Here is a 20,338-nt window from a genome sequence, read left to right as displayed (position 1 = left end):
AAACATCAGTCAGGTATGGTGGGATGCACCTGTGGTCCCCGCTACTCAGGGGCTGAGGCACAAGAATTGCCTGAACTCGGGAGGTAGAGGTTGCAGTGAGCCGAGATCACGTCACTGAACTCCAGCCTGGTTGACAGAGCGAGACTCTGTCTAAAAGAAGAAAAAAAAATGAAAGAAAGAAAAAAGAAAGAAAGAAGAGAGGCCAGGAACTTAGGAATGGAAAACAAGTTTTCCGTACATCCTCACTTATAAACGGGAGCTAAGCTGTGGGTATGCAAAGGCAGACAGAGTGCGATGATGGGCTTTAGGGACTCAGAAGGAGGAGTTTGGGGGTGGTAAGAGGTACATATTGGGTACAATGTTCACTACTCAGACGATGGATGCACCAAAATCTCAGAATTCAACACTATATAATTCATCCATGTAACTAAAAAACACCTGTGCTCCAAAAGCTATTGAAAGTTTTGAAATGTAAAAGAAAGAAAAGGTCAAGTGTTGTGGCTCACATCTGTAATCTCAGCACTTTGGGAGACCAAGGTGGAAGCATCATTAGAGGCCAGGAGTTCGAGACCAGCCTGGGCAATATAGCGAGACCCCACCTCTACAAAAAATGAGATAAACAAAGAAAGTTGATGGAGAAAGGGAGGAGAAAGACAGGAGGGGGCGGCAAGAGGGCTGGAAGAAAGCACGCAGGGAGCAGTTTTATGGATGGCGCCAGTCGAGGGTTGAGGGTGGTGCTCAGGGAGAGCAGGGACAGTGGATAGGTGAGGGACCTGAGCAGCAGGAGGGGCTAGGGAATCTAGGATTGGCAGAGACACTGGCCTGAGAGAGGAGGAGGGTGCTTTCTGTAAGGCAGCAGGAGAGAGGGCAGATGTGGGGAGGTGTATGAATGTGCCAGTAGAGAGCTGGGAAAGTTCTGTGGTGGCTTTAATCCTCTCTATAAAGAGGTGGCAAAGTCCCATCTGACAGCGAGGGGGAGATGGGCTGGCTGAAGGTGTAAAGAGATTGGGGAGGGCTGGAAATAGCGTTTACAGAGAGTGGGGTTCCAAGCTGACAGGAGAACTGTGAAGAGGGCCCCTATGCAGTGGGTGGCCCTGCTGTAAGGGCACATCTGTCTGACCTGTGAAGCCAGAGTTTGCTTGAGCACAGCCCTGTGACAGCAGACAGGAGGGCTCACTCAGAGCTGGTTTTTTGCCAGACAGATATGATAAAAAGGCACAGAGGCCACAGGGCTTGGGGTATTGACAAGCGTGTTATTCAAATGTTGGACCTTGGCATCTAAGTTGGACCAGGAGAAAAGTGAAAAGGAGAGAGTTGACATACTAGGAAAACATGAGGTCACCAGCAGAGAGGTCTGATGAGACGGAGCAGTGATCGTGAGGTAGAGGGAGCAAGGTGGGAGTAGGAGAGGAACAGTTTGGGAAAAAGACAAGGCCCACTGTGGGACAATTAGAGTGGCTTGGGCAGCCTTCACGGGGCTGCCATTATGAGAGAGGTCCAGGAATTACCTTTCTGCATGGGTGCTGAAGTGACCCAGGCTGATGGCAGGGAGTAGCAAAGGCCACTAAGGAGCCCACTAAGCTGGAAACAGAGTCCCAGCCATTGGCTGTAGCAAAATGGAGGGGAAGAGTCATTACATCAAGAGCAACAACAGGCCAGGCTCGGTGGCTCACACCTGTAATCCCAGCACTTTGGGAGGCCGAGGTGGGCGAATCACTTGAGGTCAGGAGTTCGAGGCCAGTCTGGCCAACATGGTGAAACCCCGTCTCTACTGAAAAGACAAAAACTAGGTGGGCGTGGTGGCAGGCACCTATAATCCCAGCTACTTGGGACGCCAAGGCAGGAGAATCGCTTGAACCCAGGAGGCAGAGGTTGCAGTGAGCTGAGATGGTGCCACTGCACTCCAGTCTGGGTGACAGAGCGAGACTCAGTCTCAAAAAAAAAAAAAAAAAAAGCAACATCAGTGAAAGCCAGAAAGCAGAGTTGTGGTGGGCTGGGGATCAAGTGGGAGATGGAGGAATAGAGGCATCCTGTAGAAATGGATCTTGGGTTTGTGGGGAAGGAGAACAGAGAGGTACTCGAGTCTCTCCTACCCTGGAGAGGCGTATGGGGCCAAGGGAGGGAAGTTTTTTTAGGATGGGAGAGACATGCGCATGAGCAGATGGGAATGATATAGCGAAGAGGGTGCAGCGGATGGGGGTGGAGGGCAAAGCTTGGATGCACCGGAGCACCCTGACCACAGGGGAGGCAGAGCGGAAGGAGGACAGGTGTGTGGCTTTGCAGATATGGTAGTGGGAGATAAGGGAATCTTCCTGTGGTGGCTTCTGTTTTCTCAGGAAATGTGAGGTGAGGTCATCAGCAGAGTGTTCATTGAGAAATTAACTCCTGTATCATTCCTTCTGACGCCCATGTGACTCATCAGGAAGAAATGAAAGTCATCAGCCAGGGCCAGGCACTGAGGCTCATGCTGCTGTAATCCCAGCACACTGGGAGGTTGAGGCTGGAGGATCTCCTGAGCCCAGGAGTTCGTGATCAGCCTGGGCAACATGATGAGATTTTTGTCCAAAAAAAAAAAAAAATTTTTTTTTTGAATTAGAAAAGCATTAGTCAGGCTTTTGTGTTCTAAGGCCTGGGCCTTTTTTCTCCCACCTCATACCTGAGAAAGTAAGCAGGCTGTTTTGTAGTTCCTGTGCCTGAGCTGAGAGGGAGAACACCACTGTGTCTTGGGGAATTGATTCTTTGGCATAGAAGAGAGGGGCAGAGGAGCAGGCATTTTCCATCCCACCCTGACTGCTGCCACAAGAAAGTGATGCGAAATCCTAAGGACTAAACGCTGCAACTGTGGGGCTTGTGGGAGAGCCCCTGTTGAAAGAGCTGGGGTAGAGGGAGTAGAGGGTTATCTTCCCAAGGACCAGGTTGGACACGTGAGGCCCTGCAGATGGGAAAAGGTAGTAGAAGCCCTGTGACAGTGACCACGGATGTCTGCAACAGCAGCAGCAGCAGCCGCCTGAAAAATCCTTCCACCTTTCTTTTTAAGGCTGTGGAGCACGGACTGACCATCTCTGGGACTGTACAAACCCCTGGAGTTCATGGCTGATTGGAGGGAGGTGAAGGGTAGCCATGAGTGATAAGGAAATCTTGCTGATCTGGTGGGTGGAGACTCAAGCTGAATTTAATTTGGGTTAGACCAACTAAGGGATGACTAAGAGGTGTATTTACGTCATGAGTTTGCAGGGTGTCCAGTGGGCCCAGGACCTGGACAAAGGGCGAGCAGTGAGTGGGAGCTGACATCTGGCCCTCTCCTCACCCTGCACCCTAGGGCTGGAACACAGCAGACACAATGACCACGTGGTGCCACTCGGCCTTCACAGATGAGCACAAGGACATTCCTCCCCCCAGGCTAGGAGCAGGGCAGCAGGGCAGCCCCACAGTTTGGCAATCTGGACAGAGCCTTGGCTCTTCTCCTTTAGCAGCTATCTTGCTCTTGCAGTCCCAGCCACCTGAGCTTCTCATCCATGTGGCCTCAGCACCTAGGCCTCTGGTTTCATTACCTTGGATTTGTATCTAGTTCCAGATGCCACACATGCAGCGATCTGGGCAGGCTGCTTACAGGCATTCTCTTGCCCTGCCTCGGCAAACACTTTGCCACATGTGGGTGAAAGAGAGGGCAGACACCGATGGGTTAGGATTCTGAGACCCCTGTGACCCTGTGGGGTTTGGAGCAAGAGCCTGACTGGCACAGCAGTGAGCACATCTGCTAACTTCAACCACAGGAAGCCAGGGGTCCCAACTCACCTACCTTCCAATACAGTACTCACTAGGCTTGGCAATGCGGGGCAGAGGGAACAGGGATGCCAGAGTGTCAGGACTACCAAGGCCCAGGCTAGCAGGCACACAGGCTAGCAAACACCACAAGCCCCTCTTCTAGTGCTTGCCAGGGCCACAGAAGACTGGGGCTGGATGAGCTCTAACACTTGGTCAGGGAGCTGTTCCTTCACTTGGTCATTTACGCCTGACGGTTCATTGAGCATAGATAGGAAAGTCAATCTTCATTCCTTTAACAAATATGGATCAAGTACCTATTGTGTGTCAGGACCCTGTGCTGGCCACTGGCATATGACAGGAGACAAGGTGGACTCATCTCTCCCGACTATGAGAAACCTGCTGTCCACAGGTGGGGGAGACAGGCAGTGGTGACAGCCAGGATGGCTTCCTGGAGGAAACAATGGCTCCCAACAGACAAAGTTGACTCTGAGGTGCCAAAACTTCACTAAAGGTAAAGAAAGTTTTTTTCTTTGAAACAGAGTCTGGCTCTGTGGCCCGGGCTGGAGTGCAGTGGAGCAATCTCGGCTCACTGCAAACTCTGCTTCCCAGGTTCAAGCAATTCTCTCGCCTCAGCTTCCCAAGTAGCTGGGATTACAGGTGTGGCCATCACACCTGGCTAATTTTTGTATTTTTTTTTTCAGTAGAGATAGGGTTTCATCATATTGGCCAGGCTGGTCTCGAACTCTTGACCTCAGGTGATCCGCCCAATTCAGCCTCCCAAAGTACTGGGATTAGAGGCACTTGGCAGGTAGAGCAAGTCTTGAGGGGCATTATATTCTGACTGCATGCAAGAGGAGTTAGGACCAGCTTGGCCTTGTGTGTGTGGACTGAAACCCAAAAGCCAGAAACCCTCTGCATGTGTCCCTCATGGAGCCATGTGGTCTCTAGTCTCTATTTTTCAAAATTTGGAGGACTAATGACTGATTGGGCAGTGGTGCAGGAGGGAAGGTCTCTGCATGTCAGTGACTAGGTGGCTGGGAGGCCACTGCCTGAGACGGGGAGTATCTGGAGTGGGCGGGACAGAGGAGGCTCTTAGTTAAACGGATCTGGAGCTCAGAGGAGCGCCCCAGACTGGAGATAGAGACTTGGAAGTCATCGGCGTATGTTTGGTAGCAGTCAAGGTGGTCCAGGGGAAAGGGGCAGAGCAGGAGAAAAGAGGAGGCCTAGGCCAGAGTCCTGGAAGAGCAGAAGAGGAGGTGGTAAAGGAATTGGAGACAGTGGCCAGTGAGGAAAAGGGTGGGCCAATGAAGCCAAGGAAAGGACTGTTTTAATAACTTAGCAATGAGCAGGCTGAAAAGTATACTTTTAAAATTTGGGGGCCAAGAGGGAAACTCTAAATCCTCAAAGTTCTGGTAAAAAAATGCTTAAAGATGCAGAAAAATTGCAATACCTCCCCCATGGTACACCAAAATTACCAATGGTGAAAAACCACTCACTGGAATTATTCATTTTTGATTTGTCATCCAAACCAAATTGTTTGTCCAGAATCACTGGAGCCGGTCCCATCCCCTCCTCACACACCAGGGGGCGCACATGCACTGTTTGTGAATCCAAGTTCAGGACAAAAACAGGCAGTGAATCAGGTGGTCACCAGAACTTGATCACTCAACCCAGATCCCTGAACACTGCAGCAACCTTGCCCTGCACATGACCACGTGATCCCTGAATCCAGGCACCTCAACAATCTCCAAACTTCATTTCTCCCCTGACTCCAAACTCACAGGGTTATCAGAAAGAACCCACAGAAGAAACCCCACAGAGGAGAAACATCATCTCTTCTGCTCAGTTACCTGAACCAGGGCAGTGGGGGTAGGTTCCTCATACTTCGTAGTGAAGCCTAGCAGGGTGGGGGTAGACAGGAAAGACCTGGCGTGGCTTTGGCTGACTCTTAAGTGGTTGTAGCATGGATTGGGTGGCGTGGGGTCTGGAGGCAGGGGCTCTTGGGTTGGAATTCATCAAATCCCTCTGATCAGTAGGTCTTGGAATAAATCTTCAGGTAGTTTATTGGTTTCGCCTAGAAGTTTCTAGGATCATCATTTGAGTTTGGTATGAAGAGTCAAAACCTCAGTCCTAAGATTTAAATTAGGCTTGGAGGGCATTATCACGTCTTTAGTTCAGAGGCCAATGTAAGGTTCACAGTTGGAATTGGTATAATATTGGGGTATTAGCCAGCCTCTGCTTGGGGTCGACACTGGGTCAGAGAAGTGGAGGGTGAGCATGAGGATAAAGGGGCTTTGTGTGGAGTTTCTGCAAAGCTAGTCTCATTTTGGGTTCCAAGATTATTATTAAAGCTGGGTTGGTTTAGGGTCCTAAATGGTCTCAAGGTTGGGTGGGGTTTGAGGTCAGTATCTGTGTTTAGCGGTCCTTTTCTGGTGACCCAATCTCAGCTCTGGAATCGAGAATCCCAATTCAGAGTGTGATGGTTTTGATCTGGGAATGGGAGAGCAGTACTGGAGTTTTATGTAAGGCTTGGAGTTCAAAAGAGAGAGAATTGGGGTCCATAGCAAGGTAGCTTTTGGACTTTGGGGTTCATTTATGGACTGGGGGCTGAGCATTGGTACAGGGTTCATTTAAGGTCTAGGGTTGGTGCCAGTGTCACTATCAAGGTTAGGGCAGGTAGCAGTAAGAAAGAGGTTTAGAGTCAGAATTGGTATCTGGGATCAGTACAGAGGTTCAGAACAAAATTACTACTTGTGCTAATTTGGGGGCAGATTAAGGGCTTTAGACTCAATATTGGGTTTAAGGCAAGGTATGGGCTCAGTTTCAGGTTCACATCTGCATGGGAAGTGGGGTCCTAGAATGGCATTAGATTCATGCTAGGGCTGGGAGCCACTAGAAGGATCTGGACGTAGCATCTGAGTTTGAGCTGTCCATGTTCATTATTGGGTTTCGGGTTCAATATTGAGGTTCCGGTCGGTTTCAACTTGGCGTTGGGTTGTGGCCTCTCCAGGCCTCCGCGGCTCCGCGGCTCTATGAGCGAGAGTGCACGAGGGGAGGGGCGGCGCCGGGGGCGCGCACGGCAGGGGCAGGGGCGCGGGCGCGAGCGCGAGCGCGAGGGGAGCGCGCGGCTGGAGCTGGCGCGGGAGCGGCGGGAGCGGTGGCGGCGGCGGCAGAGGCGGCGGCTCCAGCTCCGGCTCCGGGTCGGGCTCCGGCTCCAGCTCGGGTGGCGGTGGCGGGAGCGAGACCAGGTGGAGGCGGCGGCGGCAGAGGAGTGGGAGCAGTAGCCCCAGCGGCTTGCGGGGGGACATGCGGACCGACGGCCCCTGGATAGGCGGTGAGTGACCCCCGGGCCCCCCGCCAGCCCCCTCCGCACCCGTCCCTTCCCGGTTCTCCTTGCCCTCCCCCGGCGTCCACCAAGCTGAGCTGGGGGCGGTCCCGAGGGGACAAGGGAGCCGCTGAGGCCGGGCCGCGCCCCCACCTGCCGCACCCGCAGCCTCGGCGAAGCCCCCCCTCCGCGCCCCAGCCTGGCGGCTCCTCCCCGCTCACCCCGCGGCAGACGCGCCCCCAGTGCTGCCGGCTGGCTGGCTCCCCGCCGCCCCTCGCCGCCTCCCTCTCTCTCCGCCGCACCTTAGCCGCAGCCCTCGCCCCCCCCCAGTGCAAAGTTTCCCGTTTGCGTTCTTGCTCCCCCTCCTCAGTCCCGCCTTGTCCCCTCTTCTAGCGCGGAGGCGCTCCGGGGGCGGCCCTCAGCCCCCCCTCAGCCCTCGGCTCCGGGCGGGTCCTGGCCGCGCCCCCGCCCCCGCCGCACAGGCGCCCCCTCCCAGCCGGCGGGGGATCCGCAGCCGGCGCGCCCGGGTCTTGCTCGCGGCCCTGGCGCACGTGCGGTCCCGGGCTGCGCCGGGCGCGAGTTTGGAGCCCCCACCCCCACTGGTTCCCGAGCACGGGGTGGGGAGGGGCCGGGCAGGATGTACCCGCCCCCACCCGGCTGCAACGCCCTGGAGGCCCAGGAGCGACCTGTCCCGTGAGGACGTGGCCAGTCGGCCCCGCTCCGAAAGTTCACTCAGTGGCCGCCCCGCGTCCTGTCCCGTCCCGTCCTGTCCCGTGCCGGCTCCCCATCGCCGAGCCCACGTCGCTATCTTGACTGCTTTCTGTTTTCCTCGGCATCTCTGCCTCCCCGTGTCAGTTCCTCCCAATCTCACACCCCTGCAATCCCAGGGTCTCTCCGTTCTGTCTCCCTGGGTCGTCTTGTTCCCTGTCCCTGAGTCTCCCTGTTCTTTCCCCTTGGGTCTTCCTCTTTTTCTCTCCCTGAGTCTCTGTCTCCCTCCCTAAGTCTCTCTGCTTCTTGTCTCTCACCCATCTCTTGGTGTCTCCGCACACTGTGCTAGGACCCCCCCCCCCATTTCTCTGGAATGCTGCCCCTCTGGTTCTTCCACCCCTGGGGGGGAGGGGCTAGACTTTCTCCCCATTTCAAGCCCCCCTGCCCCCCAGTGCGGGCCCCTGAGTTGGAGCAGGTTGGGGGTGGGGAGCGCTACTTGCCTGAGCTGTGAAATGGGGGAGGGAGGCTGACCCAGCCTGGGGGTCGTCTGGATCTCCCTGAGGGGCCACAGCGCTGGGCCAGGAGGCTGGATTAGAAGTGCTGATGAGGAAGGCTCCACTTCTGAAGGAACAAGGGCAGGGATCCAGAGCGACCTGGTGCTGGATCTGGACTGTGAGAATGGGGAAGTGCACTGGGGTGAGAGGCCTAGAAAAGGATGTGGGGTGGTGGTTCCAGGTGGGTGCTCCTGGGGAGGGATCTGCTGAGAAGGGAAGATCTGCTGGGGGATCCTTTGGGAGGCTTCGGGGATCTGAGGGATCCAGAAGAGAGTTCTGACAGGCTGTCTAAGGAAATTTCTGTGCTTAGCTCCTTATTAACTCTTGCTTCAGGGAGCATGAAAATCCCTGTTTTTTACTGATAATATGAATGAGCCTAGGGCTTCGAGAAAGAGCAGGTGTAACTTCCCAAGCACAGCCCCTACATTCTCAGCCCCAGGCTCAGGCCACACTTGCCTTCATTTCCACACTCAGCTCACCCCCTCCGCCCCCACGCACACTCCCCATTCAGCGGCTTTCTTGCCCCTGCTCGAATACCTGGGCCGGCATGCCAGCCAGGGCTCATGAAATCTGTGCCTGCACACTCTCGCAGCACACCTGTGCACATGCACACTCATCCTTGTGCATTTTTGTGTATGTACTTTCTTGCACATTTTACTTGCTCAATTTCTCCCTTATCGTTTGAAATCTTTATAGTTCTTTTTTAGTTTCCTTTATAGTTTCCTTTTCCAACTTCTCTTCCTCTTCCCTCTTTCTTTCCTTTAACAAGAAAATTAACATAATTTCTTCTTCCACCCTTCCTTCCTCTTGCAACTACTGAAACTTCCCCTCTATCCAGCTTTGTGTGCCTGTGCCGGTTGGCTTGGTGTACAGGGCTGCCAGGAGAGGAGGGGGGTTGGGTGCTGGTGATGAAATTTGGCGGGGCAGAGTTAGACTGCAGCAAACGTAAACTAGCTACAAATCCGTTATTGGGAATCGTATTGACATGCAGCAAAATACTAGTCCTGGCAGTTTGGGCACAGTCCACCCTTTTTCCCATCAGCCTGAACTATGGGAGTCTAGCTTTGAGGGTCCTCACTGGGGTTGGGGAGGAGGGGACCCAGACCTCCTGCAGTACAGATTGTGATACACACCATGCCTCCTCCACTTTCCAGCTTCAGGCATCAAAGAGGCCCCTTTCTCCCTGAGTCTCGATTTCACTCCCTGTAAAATGGGACAGCTAATCCAATCCGGACTGGGTCCCAGGGCTGTTGTAAGCATCCAAGGGAACTGTGTGCAGTGCATCGTCAGCAGTGGCAGTCCCTTCCCATGTGACTGACACTGCTGTGTGCTTGGTCCAAGCTTGAAGCCAGGGCCCTGCCCTCGAGAGGCTCATGGTCTCTGGGGCAGCAGGTTGCACCATGGGAATGCAAAAGCAATTCAGTTACCTGTTATTGATTACTAACGGTGTGCCAGACCCTGGAGTTGGCACTTTCGGCCCGGCTGCCTTGCTTCCTTTGGGACTAATAGCTATGTAGAAGAGGCAGCCCACCCCTAAGCTTCAGGCATCTGCTCAACGAAAGCAGCTGCAGTTCTGAGTTGGGTTAGAGGATTGGAAGAGTTCCGTAAGAGACAGGGAAGAGTTCAGAGATCAGGGTGAGATGAGTCCCAGAGGAGACCAAGAAGGGGTGATCTGAACTGGGTTTGGAGAGATGAATAGGAGTTTAAAGAAGAGAGAAAGGAGTTGAGGTAGATAAAAGCCAGTATGAATAGAGACCGGAGGTGTTGTCACTTGTGAAGTACTCAGAGATCACAGAGGGGCTTCGGTGCCCTGTTACGAACCTATGATTTTACTCTGAGAACCCAGAGAGAAAACACCAAAGGTTTAAAGCTTGGGTAGGGAGGGTGGAGTGTGCTGTGGTCAGGTAAATGAGAAAGGGATGGAGACAGGATGCCCAATGGGGCGGGAGGGTGCAGGTAAGTGAGGTGAGAGAAGATGCTGGCTTTGACAGGTGGTAGCATGGAGCTATGTTGAAGGCGCACTGGTCAGGGCACAATGATTTACTGGATGTGAGAGTGAAGGAAAGGAAGAGGAAGGAGTTCAGGTTCCTGGGAGTGGTTGGGTGAGCCTTCACTGGAGGCACTGAAGCTTCACTGAGTTAGGGACTTGGTGAGGAGGGGCAGAGAATAAGCTCTGTTGGACATGTGGCCTTTGAGGTACTTGGGGCATTTGAGGCTCAGTGGGGGAGGAGCATCAGGAAGGGGCTTTGGTGTGAGGGTATGGGAAAGAAATGTGGGCCAGAGAAAGAGAAGCAAGATCTATATGAGAGAGCATAGAGTTACGCAGACCGAGAGAAGATCACCTCCGACAGTGGTAAAGAGCTGAGTTTTATACTGCTAGGACTGGACTCTGTTTACTAGCAGTGTGACTTTAAGCAAGTGGCTTAACCTCTGAATCCGTTTCCTCATTCGTCAGATGATTATAAAAACCCATGCCTTAGAAGGGTTGTTATGAAGATTAAAGGTAGTATGCATAAAGTGTGCCTAGCACAGGCCTTGGCATCTAGTGAGCGCGGTTATCTGTGTTTGCAGTTATTGTAATCACCCTCTACAGGGGTGGTGTAAACGCACCCTCCATCAGGGATCACACGGGGTTGCCTTTAATAAAAAGATGACTGCTAAGGTTAGGGTACCTGTCTGCCTAAGGTAGCTGCAATTCTGAGCTGAGATTAGCAGGTTGAGGAGCTCAACAAAGGGGGTGCCCAGCCCCCATTGTTATCGATGGGATCGCGTGTGTTGCTCAGGGGTTTGACTTTCAGGAGGGTTAGCGTGACAAGACTAGAGGTGAGGCCCTACGGAAGAGACTATGTTTAGGGTAGGCGGAAGGGAATTTTGAGTAGGGGCAGCCTTGGGGTGTTGAGTTCTCCATTTCCTCCCACCCTGCTTGGGCCGTGGGCTTCTGCTGAGGTTCTTTCTACCAGCATCTGCCTCTTTGGTCCAGATGCACCACATCTCTTTGTGACCGTGACTTCTAGGTCTGAGAATTCCAGTGTTAGCTCCTTAGCAGTATTTTAGCTGCTGTTTCTGGGGACTGTTCCTGGTGCAGCCACAGGGGCTTTCTGGGGGTTGCTCGAGAGGGCAGTTGTGCCTGAATTACCCTGGATATCATCGACTTGCTCCCGACCCACTGTCAGGCCAGGTTTCAGGCCTGGCAGATGATGGGGAACTCTGCTGGGGCCAGCCCTGGGTTGTTGGTGCCAAGGGCTTTCTTTCTTGATATTGATCATGACTGTGGACTTCATCTCTTCCGAGGCCTTTCTAGGAGACAAGCAGTGTGATTTCTTTCTTTCTTTCCTTTTCTTTTTTTTTTTTTTTTTTTTTTTTTTTTTTTGAAACAGGATCTCACCCTGTTGCCAAGGCTGGAGTATAGTGGTGTTGTGGCTCACTGCAGCCTCCACCTCCCAGGTTCAAGCAATCCTCCCACCTCAGCCTCCTGAGTAACTGGGACTACAGGTGTGCACCACCACACCTGGCTAATTTTTGTATTTTTTGTAGAGACAGGGTTTTGCCATGTTGTCCAGGCTGTTCTTGAACTCCTGGGCTCAAGTGATCTGCCTGCCTTGGCTTCCCAAAGTGCTGGGATTACAGGGGTGAGCCACTGTGACTCGTGATTTCTAACCTGGGTCCTGTACCAGTCAGGCTCTTTCTGAGTAGCTTTCTAGTCGACCTTCCAGGTGTCAGCGCTGGCTCTGTTCTGGGGGTATATCTGGTTGTCCTGATTGTTCTGGGCTCCTTCCCAATGTGAGTGTAGAGTGGTTCTGGGAGCTGCTATTGGTGAATCTGAGTCTTTATTTGGCTGCCTGATAGGTTGTTTTGAGGCCACTTTGATCCCAGACTGATGTGGCTCAAAGTTACAGTGTTGCTCCTCTAGGATCCTGCCCTTGTGCTATTCTGTGTGCCTCAGGGTCTTTGCAAATGTTTAGTCTTAGAAAATGGCCCCTGGCCACTTTGGGTACACACCTCTTTCCAGGTGTGGCTTCTGCTCCATGTAAAGCCTGTCTCAGTCTCCAAGCAGGAGACCCTGCTGTGGCGCTGGGTGTGGCAGCAGCGCCTGGCCAGCTTGGGGGTTCCCATTCCCTGGTTCCCTGCCTTGGACTCTGCCACTCTGCCCAGGGTCTCTGTGTAATGGTGTAGCCAAAAACCTCACTTGGATACTGTGAGGCCCTGCGGGCATCTCTAGACAAATGGGCCTTTAAGTTTGGGGCCTGGAAGCTGGTTTGTCTGGCCAAACCCGCTGGGCAGCCTGTGTGCTGGAAGCAGCAGCACTGGAAACTGGAGAAACTCAGCCTGGGGAGCGGGGAGGGAAGCGAGCAGAGGTTCTGCTGCACAGTGCTGTGGGTTCTGGTGCAGGTAGGTGGGGCAGTGGAGGCTGGGTCGGAGAGCTGGCGAGGGCCATCTTGGGTCAGCTGGGATGGCCTTCAGTTGCTGAGAACACCCCCATATTGGCAAAGGTGGTTAGTGCCACTTGAGGGTAATTGCCAGGTGCAGAGGTATGTCCTTGATTTCATGATGAGGGTCAGTCTTGGGTCGGTGAGGACATTCCCTTGCCCCCCCCAGCCCCCGGCCCTGGTTTCTTTATGTCCATTATAGGAGAAGTCAAGGTGGCAGAGTGGTGTGGGGCGGGATTACTGTGCATGTGGGGGCTTGAGGTGAGAAGCCTCTTGCAAGGTGCAGCTTGCGTCAAGTGGGCCAAATAGCTGACCTTTGGTGAGGTGGTGATGAGGTGGTGTGGGTGTGTCTGACCCCCCACCCCCACCCAGGATGGTGCCCACGCTGGTGGGGGCTCAGTAATGGCTCTAGAAGGAAGGGGCTGGGCTTTGTCACTGCATGTGTGCCAGCGGAGGAGGCATCCAGGGGCACACCTTTATTTATAAAATTATAGAGAAGCAGAAACTCAAAAATAAATATTGCTTCTGAAGCTTCTTTGAAGATTGGCATGTATGTTGGGGTGTGTTCCTCCTGGCTGGGCCGTTTTCTTTGAACCCATTCATGCGTTCATCCACTCATTCAGAGTATGTTGACTGAGCACCTACTATGTGCCAGCTGTCTGCCAGCCGCTGGGGATATGGAGAGAAGCTGGGCAGCCACAGCCCATGCTCCTACCAAGCTTATGGTAGTGACTCAGTAATTGTAAAAATACATCAGTAGTCATGGTTTTGGTCACTGCTCCAAGCCAAGGTCCAGGCATGTAGTGTGGGACATTGTGGAAGGCTTCCCTGAGAAACTGCCATGGGATCTGAGATCCGAGGGTAAATTGGCCACAACAATATGGGTAGCCTGCTCTAGGCGGTGGCATTCCGCACGGGCAAGGCTGGGAGACAAGAATAAATTTGTTGGCACATTTGAGGATCAGAAGAGGAAGTTCCCACTCTGGCAGGAGGAGAACACGGGCAGGTGGGGCTGCAGAGGTGGGAGGGGCCAACTCTGCTTGGGTCCAGGGTCCTGCTGAGGAGCTGGGCTACAGGATTCTACTGCTGAGATCAGGAACTTGGTCTATGTGGCTCACAGCTCTATGGATGGTGCCTGGAAGGACGCCCAGCACATAGTAGGTGTTCAGGGAGTATCGAATGAGCAAGGGCATGAAGGGAAAAGATGGGCATTTTTACCAAATGGGGATGGTTCTCCATGAACATTTCCATAACCTGCTTTTTTTTTTCTGCATAAACAGCAAATTTTGAAAGTCTTTCTGTGTCAATACATATGCTGCTATGATGAAATTCTTGATGTTTTCTCATGGTTTCCTTTCTGTCTAGGAAGGAGCGGAGGCCCTGGCGCCCTGCCCTTGGTGCTGATTGTCCAGCAAGAGTGACGGGGGTGAAGAAGTAAAGACCCGGTGAGTGTGCCCCAAGGAGTGGCCAGGAGCAGGGGTGCACAGGGGTCCTGTGGGCCAGGCTGAGCAGCTTGGATTTTGATGCAGGGTCAGTGGAGAGCCATAGAGGGGGTGTCAGCAGGGGGCATGACATGATCCAGTGTGCGCTGGTGAGAGATTGTGGAGGCCTGGACCAGAGAGGGAGTGACAGAAGTGGAGAGAAGGGACGTGAGTGCTATTTAGGGAGGTAGAATAGACAGGACATGCTGAAGGATTAAATGTGGGGCATGAGGGAGGGGAGGTGTCAAGGATGGTGGAGTTCCTGGCTGGAGTGGATGATAGAGGTGGGTGGGGAATGACATACAGCTCATCAGCTACTGTAGGTGTGAAATAGGCTTCTGGGTGACATCCTGGGACTTATACCAGGATCTGTCTTCTGCTTCTCCATTCACCACATTTCTGTAGAAAAGACTGTTCCCATCGACTGTAGGTTGTGGTAGAAGGAGCATGGTGCCTGCGGGATCTGAGCATATCCTCTGAAATTCTTTGAGGTTCCCTTGTCCTCCTCTCTGTCTGTTAGAAGCACAGAGTGGGTGGGCTGGAGTTGCAGGGAATGAGATTGGAGAGTTGGTTTAGCGTCAGCATCATGGGCCTCAGATGTCAAGCTAAAGACTTTAGACTTTTTCCTGAGGGCAATACAGCAACATTGAAGGTTCTTAAGCAGAGAAGCAATATCCATGCATTCATCTGTCCATTGCCCATCCCGTCATTCATTCATGGAACACTGTCTGAACGCCTGCTGTGGGATAAAGTGGCAAACAAAGTGCAGATTTGCATTTTTATGTGCTAAAACATGGTGTTGATCTGTGTGTAGGATGGGTTGGAAGGGACTAATTGGAGGCAGGAAGCCCACTGAAGAGGCAGGAAGTGATGAAGTCTTATTAACACCATGGCAGTGGGGATGGAGGCAGGACAGATTCAAACTTATTGATGGGTTAGATGTGTGGGATGAGGGCAAGGGAGCATTTAAGGAGGATTTGTGGGCTTGGCAACTGAGTGATGGCCCCAAGACTGGTCACCCTGGAGGAGGAGTGGGATTGGGGCAGATGAGTTCTGTTTAGGCCATACTGAGCCAATAGCTCGGTGGGCCTGTTCACCCTCTATAAACTCCCCAAAGGCAGAGACTGTGACTGTCTTGTTCATCACCCTTTCCACCGAGCATCTGGACAGGTGGCTGAACTAAGAAGGCTGTGGAAGAGATGGGTCTGGCCTGGGTATGGGAAGGAAATGTGCATGTCTTGGATGTCTGCTGGGGTTCAGGCCCTGCGCTTGGTGAGATGGGCATTAGGGTTACATAGTGCAGCAATACGGGCTGTGTCACAGGCTGGAAAGGTCAGATGGGGAGGGTGGGTATGGGGGACACCATGTGTCTCTTCGCCTCTCCACCCTCAGATGATGGTCTGACCTACCTTGAAGCCCAGTCTTGCCAGAAGGGATACCTGAAAGTGGAGCCCTCTGTCCTCTGGGGAGGCCACACTCCGTGGGTACAAGGCCCAGGGTGCCCATAGGGGATTGGGTTCTGGGGCAAGGGCCAGGTCAGGCTCTAGTCTCAATTGGCAAAGGATCTTGTCTCTGTTGGGGTTTCTCAGCCTCAGCACTGGTGACATTTTGGATCCGATAACCCCTTATTGTGCGGGCTGGCCTGTTACTGTAGGGTATCTGGCAGCATCCCTCGTTTCTTCCCACTAGATGCCAGTAGCATCTCCCCGTTTTCCCTAGTCTTGATAATCAAAAATGTCTCCACTTGTTTGTAATGTCCCATGGGGGCAAAATTACCCTGAATGGAGAACCTCTGGTCTACATTCTCTCTTGCTGCTTTCACTATACTGTACAAACCTGGCAAACTGAGGAGGGTCAGTGGGGAAAATGGACAGTGATGAGCCATTTGAGCTGAGTTCTGAGTGAGTGGTGGGGGCAGGAGAAGAGCATTTTTCCCTGTAGAGAGAACAGCAAGTACAGAGGCCTTGAGGCAGCAAAGTTGGGGAACATTAATCCAAGAGGGACCCCAGCCCCAGGGGAAGGGGCCTGGAGGCTTAGAGGTTACAGCTGCAAGAAGATACCTCTGCCGCTCCCCTTTGGTCTTCTGCCCCCAGAGCTAGGCTCCTGCTGACTCTGCCACCTCCCAGTCTCTGTGATGCTCCTCCTCATCTCGCCCGCCAGATCTCCCCCTCCACTCCTCAGGGAGATGGAGAAGCTGAGAGCTACAGCAGGGTGGGACTCAGTCCAGCTGGTGGGAGCCCTGACACCAGCTGTGGGAGGGCGGGCTGTTCCTGGCTGTGCTCACAGATTCTGGCCAACTGGCTGGAGGAGTGAAGGCAGCCTCGCCCTCTTCCCCACAGGCCCCTCCTTCCCTGGGTTAGGGGTCCTGGCTGAGACTGTGATTTATTCCTGTCATCATCCAGTGGTTGGTTTGGTGAGAGTTGGAAACATGTTGGTTTTCCCTTCCCAAATATAACAAGGCCTGTTTCCGCCTCCGCGGCCGCTACTGCAGTGCCACGCGGTGAACTGTCCAGGACATGACAAAAGGGCTCGGTTAGCTGCCCACTGGTTAGAAGATGAACGGCTCTAAGCTCTCCCTGCCGACAGGCGCTTCCCGTTGCTCAAGCGCTGGCCTTTCCTCTTGGCCGTCTGCTCTGTGGGGTCCTGGATACCCCTCCTCCTGCTCCTGTCCATTTCTGGGCCCCAGGGTCCTGGTCTTGGGGGGTGAGGTGGGGGAGGGTGCAGGAACAGGTGGTATTTGGAGACTAATTAATATTTGTGAATAATAATGCATGACCAAGGAAAACAAATTAATCTGTGTTTGCATATTTATGAAGAGGACTCAGGAATGGTCCCAGCTGTTCTCCAGGGGAACCCCCCCATCGTTGGCGTTTCTTGGTTCCTTGGGCCCCCAGAGAGGCTGACAGGGTGGTTAGGGTGGGCTGCATGGAGGTGACACGCCTTCTGTGTTTTATGACATGAATATTCTGTGATGTTCACATGCGAACGCTGTGGCTTGGTCTAGTGCCTGCTTCCTTTTCCCTCAAAGCAGAGATTCCCAGGCTCTTTGGTTTCACAAACCGATACGATTTCCAAAAGTACTCAAGGGCCAGACGTGAGGTTGGCAATTTTTTATTTTGCCAGGTAAAGACATTATAAAAAAAAAACTGCTATCTGCTATCCCCATCATTTCATACCGAAAAGAACATTTTAACACCAAGGACAAAATTTGAGAATAAAGGACAGTTCTTCCCAAGAAAGGGCAGTTGGCAGCTTTACACTGACGTAGCAAAGGAGAAGGATATATTAAAACCATTCTGAATGTGGGAAAAATTGTGTCCAATTATATTCTGTAATATCATATGGTATGTAATTGTGTTCCTGCCCAAGTATGTCAGCTTGGCAGAACCGACGGTCCACGGCGCAATTCAGAGACGAGGTTGAGCGCCCAAGTGCTCCGGCCTTGTTTTTATCTTGGTTGGTGAAAGCCCAGGTTCACCCAGCCATGCTGTGAAGTGGGTGCTCTGCTGTGAACGCCGTTGGCATGGATTCACAAGGTGCTAAACCTTGCAACTGCAGCCAGGCTAACAGCAGCCCTGTTCCTCTCCCACCTTCTCCCCACTGGTGACTCTGGGACTCTGGGGGCCGGTGTAGGGATAAGGTCTAGACTTGAGGGCAGGCCTTGGGAGCCAGGGCTGCTCTGCTCTGATGAGTGAGGTCCTGGAGCTGGGAGTGGCCTGAACTGCCTGACACCAGGGCAGGCTCTATGCCCGGAGTCTCGGGGCGGGGGGGGTGGGAGGAGAGGCAGCTTGCTCTTGCCAGGAGCTGGCGAGGGAGAGGCCCTGGCTCGTCCCACTGTGTGGTTGCCAGAGTAGTTGCCTGAGAATGTGTTTGTGTATGTCCCTTGTGTTTCCCCATCTCCCTGGACATCTGTGTCCTGCGTCCATCATGGACCACTGGTAGAAGCTCTCTGTCATGCTTTCTGGATCTGAACAGTGTCCTGAGCACCACAACTCAGATACACGGGTTTGCTGGAGGCCCCCGGTTGGGGGTAGGGTTACCTGAGGACCAAGTTCTCTAACACCCATTGCCAGACTCTCATCCAAGCCTGTACCACATGGATGTCTATTCTGGGAGTTATACCCCTATGATGGCTATACCGGGGGCTCTGCCCCCATCATGATGTCTGTAGCAGCAAGTTACACCTCTGTGATAATGTACAGGGAGGTGCACCCCTGTAACGTCCTTCTCAGGCAGCTACACTCCATGATGTTGGTGCCCTCTGTGTACACCACGTGATGTCTAGACCACACGGCTACCTCTCCATGATGCCTGCACCTGGGAGTTACATTGCTATGATTACTGTACCAAGGCGGCTGCAGGGGATTAAGCCTCTGTTCATTGTATTGGGGAGCTGTATCCTGTGATGACTGTGCTGTGCATTTTATTTTCATAGCAGGGAAATATGGTTGTGCTGGGGCCCTGTGTCCCTATGAAGCCTGCCTTGGGGCGGGGGGTATGTGCTTGGAATGCTTGTTCCTGGGACTTAGCTTCTGTGACCATTATATTGTTATACCTCGTGATGCTGGTATGAGGCCACTGTACCCTGTCCTTTGTTGTAATACTATTGTTATTATATAAACTCAGGTATCTCAATCAGGGGCTACAGGATGGTCCATCAGGGGACAATACCCCCATGATGGCCTGGCATGGGATACCAGATGTGCTCACAGGCCCTGGGAGGAAGAGCCACCCATAGGCCACCACCTGATGTCCGCTGGGAAGGTGCTTTATTGTTGGCTGCATGTGGCACCATAGCGCAAGCCCAGACAGGGCCTTAGTGATGTGTGACCTCCATCCCAACATGGCCTTGCAGGAGTCATGTGGTCTCAGCCACCTCAGCTCTGGGATCATGGAGCAGAACCCCCCAGCTTGGTGTAAATGGGGCTGGACACCTCTCATGCCCCTTCAACGTTCTTTCTTTGGTGTTCAGCTCCTGACTCAGATTTTTGGTGAGATCCTGGGATAGGGGACAAGTCCCCCGCCTTTCCCTTTGTGTTTGGCCCCATCCCACTTTGAAGTCCTACCGGCTCTGTCCAACACCTTTGCTCACTTGATGCCCTCTGACCTCATGACCTTTGATTATCTCAGTTGAGACAAGGGTTCAAATTTCAGAAAGGACCAGAGCCACCTTTGAGCTCTGCTCTTCCTGTTCACCTACCCGGTCACCTTGCAAATTCTCTTACCATTGCAGGTCAGCGGGGACCTGGGTCTGATCACAGCTCCCCCACCAAAGTCCATAGGTGTCATTGCGGGGCCCCAAGGCATGCTTACCATCATGTACTTCCTGTTGTTCTCTGTTGTGTCTTCAGAGCATTCGTGAGGGATTGACCATGTCTCACCCCTCTGCCCAGAGCATGATGTGAGCAGAACTTGTGGGCACTTCCATACATCCCCTGGTGCCCCAGGTGAGGGGGCTGGGGAGTGATAGCAGCGTATCTCCCATGTACAGTGTAGCCACGCTAGAGGCTTCACCCAGGTGCCTGCAGACACTCCATGCCAGGAGCCTTGGGAGTAAAGGCCTAGAGGCATTCAGCCAGTCCCAGACGCCACTCAGTCTTCCCTGTGCATAGCTTCCTGCCTCAAATATCGGTCCTTGAGGTTCACATTCCATCCTCCCTATACTTGTTCAGCTCTGGGCTTCTGGGGCAAGGGCAGAAGCGTGAGGTTTGAATTCTAGGGCTCAGCACCCCCATTCCTGCCACCAGGCCTCCCTGTGGTTTCTCTGTGAAGTGGGAAGGTGCCATGGGAATTGGGTAGGATGAGGGTGGCCAGGCAGGGTAGCAGCAGCTTGTCAGGAGCACGTCCTGGCAAGCTCTGACGGGTTGTGGCTTTGGCTGGACGCCTCTGATACCTGGAGCTCGTCTTCTGCTAACAAGCCTGTGTTCTGAGGCCTGTGCTTAGTGTGATTGTAGAGTCTGACCTCCCACCTTCTCCCTCGTGCTGGGGAGAGGAGGGTCAACAGGCTTCTTTCAGGGAGACTCCAGAGTTGGGTCTGCTTAGCCCCTCACTGCTCCCTGTCTCTTTTTTTTTTTTTTT

The 20,338-nt window shown here is 53.2% G+C and overlaps 1 protein-coding gene across 17 annotated transcripts in view; it reads left to right on the top strand.

Moving 5' to 3' along the window:
- The first annotated feature begins 6,895 nt into the window (after nt 1-6,895).
- PTPRF (protein tyrosine phosphatase receptor type F) overlaps nt 6,896-20,338 on the top strand; it is a 92,946-nt gene continuing 79,503 nt past the window's right edge. For all 17 annotated transcript variants that reach the window (XM_017541709.1, XM_017541706.2, XM_017541702.1 and 14 more), the window contains exons 1-2: nt 6,896-7,099; nt 14,145-14,224. The gene's annotated coding sequence lies outside the window, so the exon portion shown is untranslated. The remainder of the gene's footprint in view (nt 7,100-14,144; nt 14,225-20,338) is intronic.

The sequence above is a fragment of the Cebus imitator genome, unplaced genomic scaffold (genome assembly GCF_001604975.1).
Source record: "Cebus imitator isolate Cc_AM_T3 unplaced genomic scaffold, Cebus_imitator-1.0 Scaffold136, whole genome shotgun sequence".
In the NCBI taxonomy this organism is placed as follows: Eukaryota; Metazoa; Chordata; class Mammalia; order Primates; family Cebidae; genus Cebus; species Cebus imitator.
The sequence above is the reverse complement of the archived record's forward strand: the minus strand, read 5'-3'. Positions and strand labels throughout refer to the sequence as shown.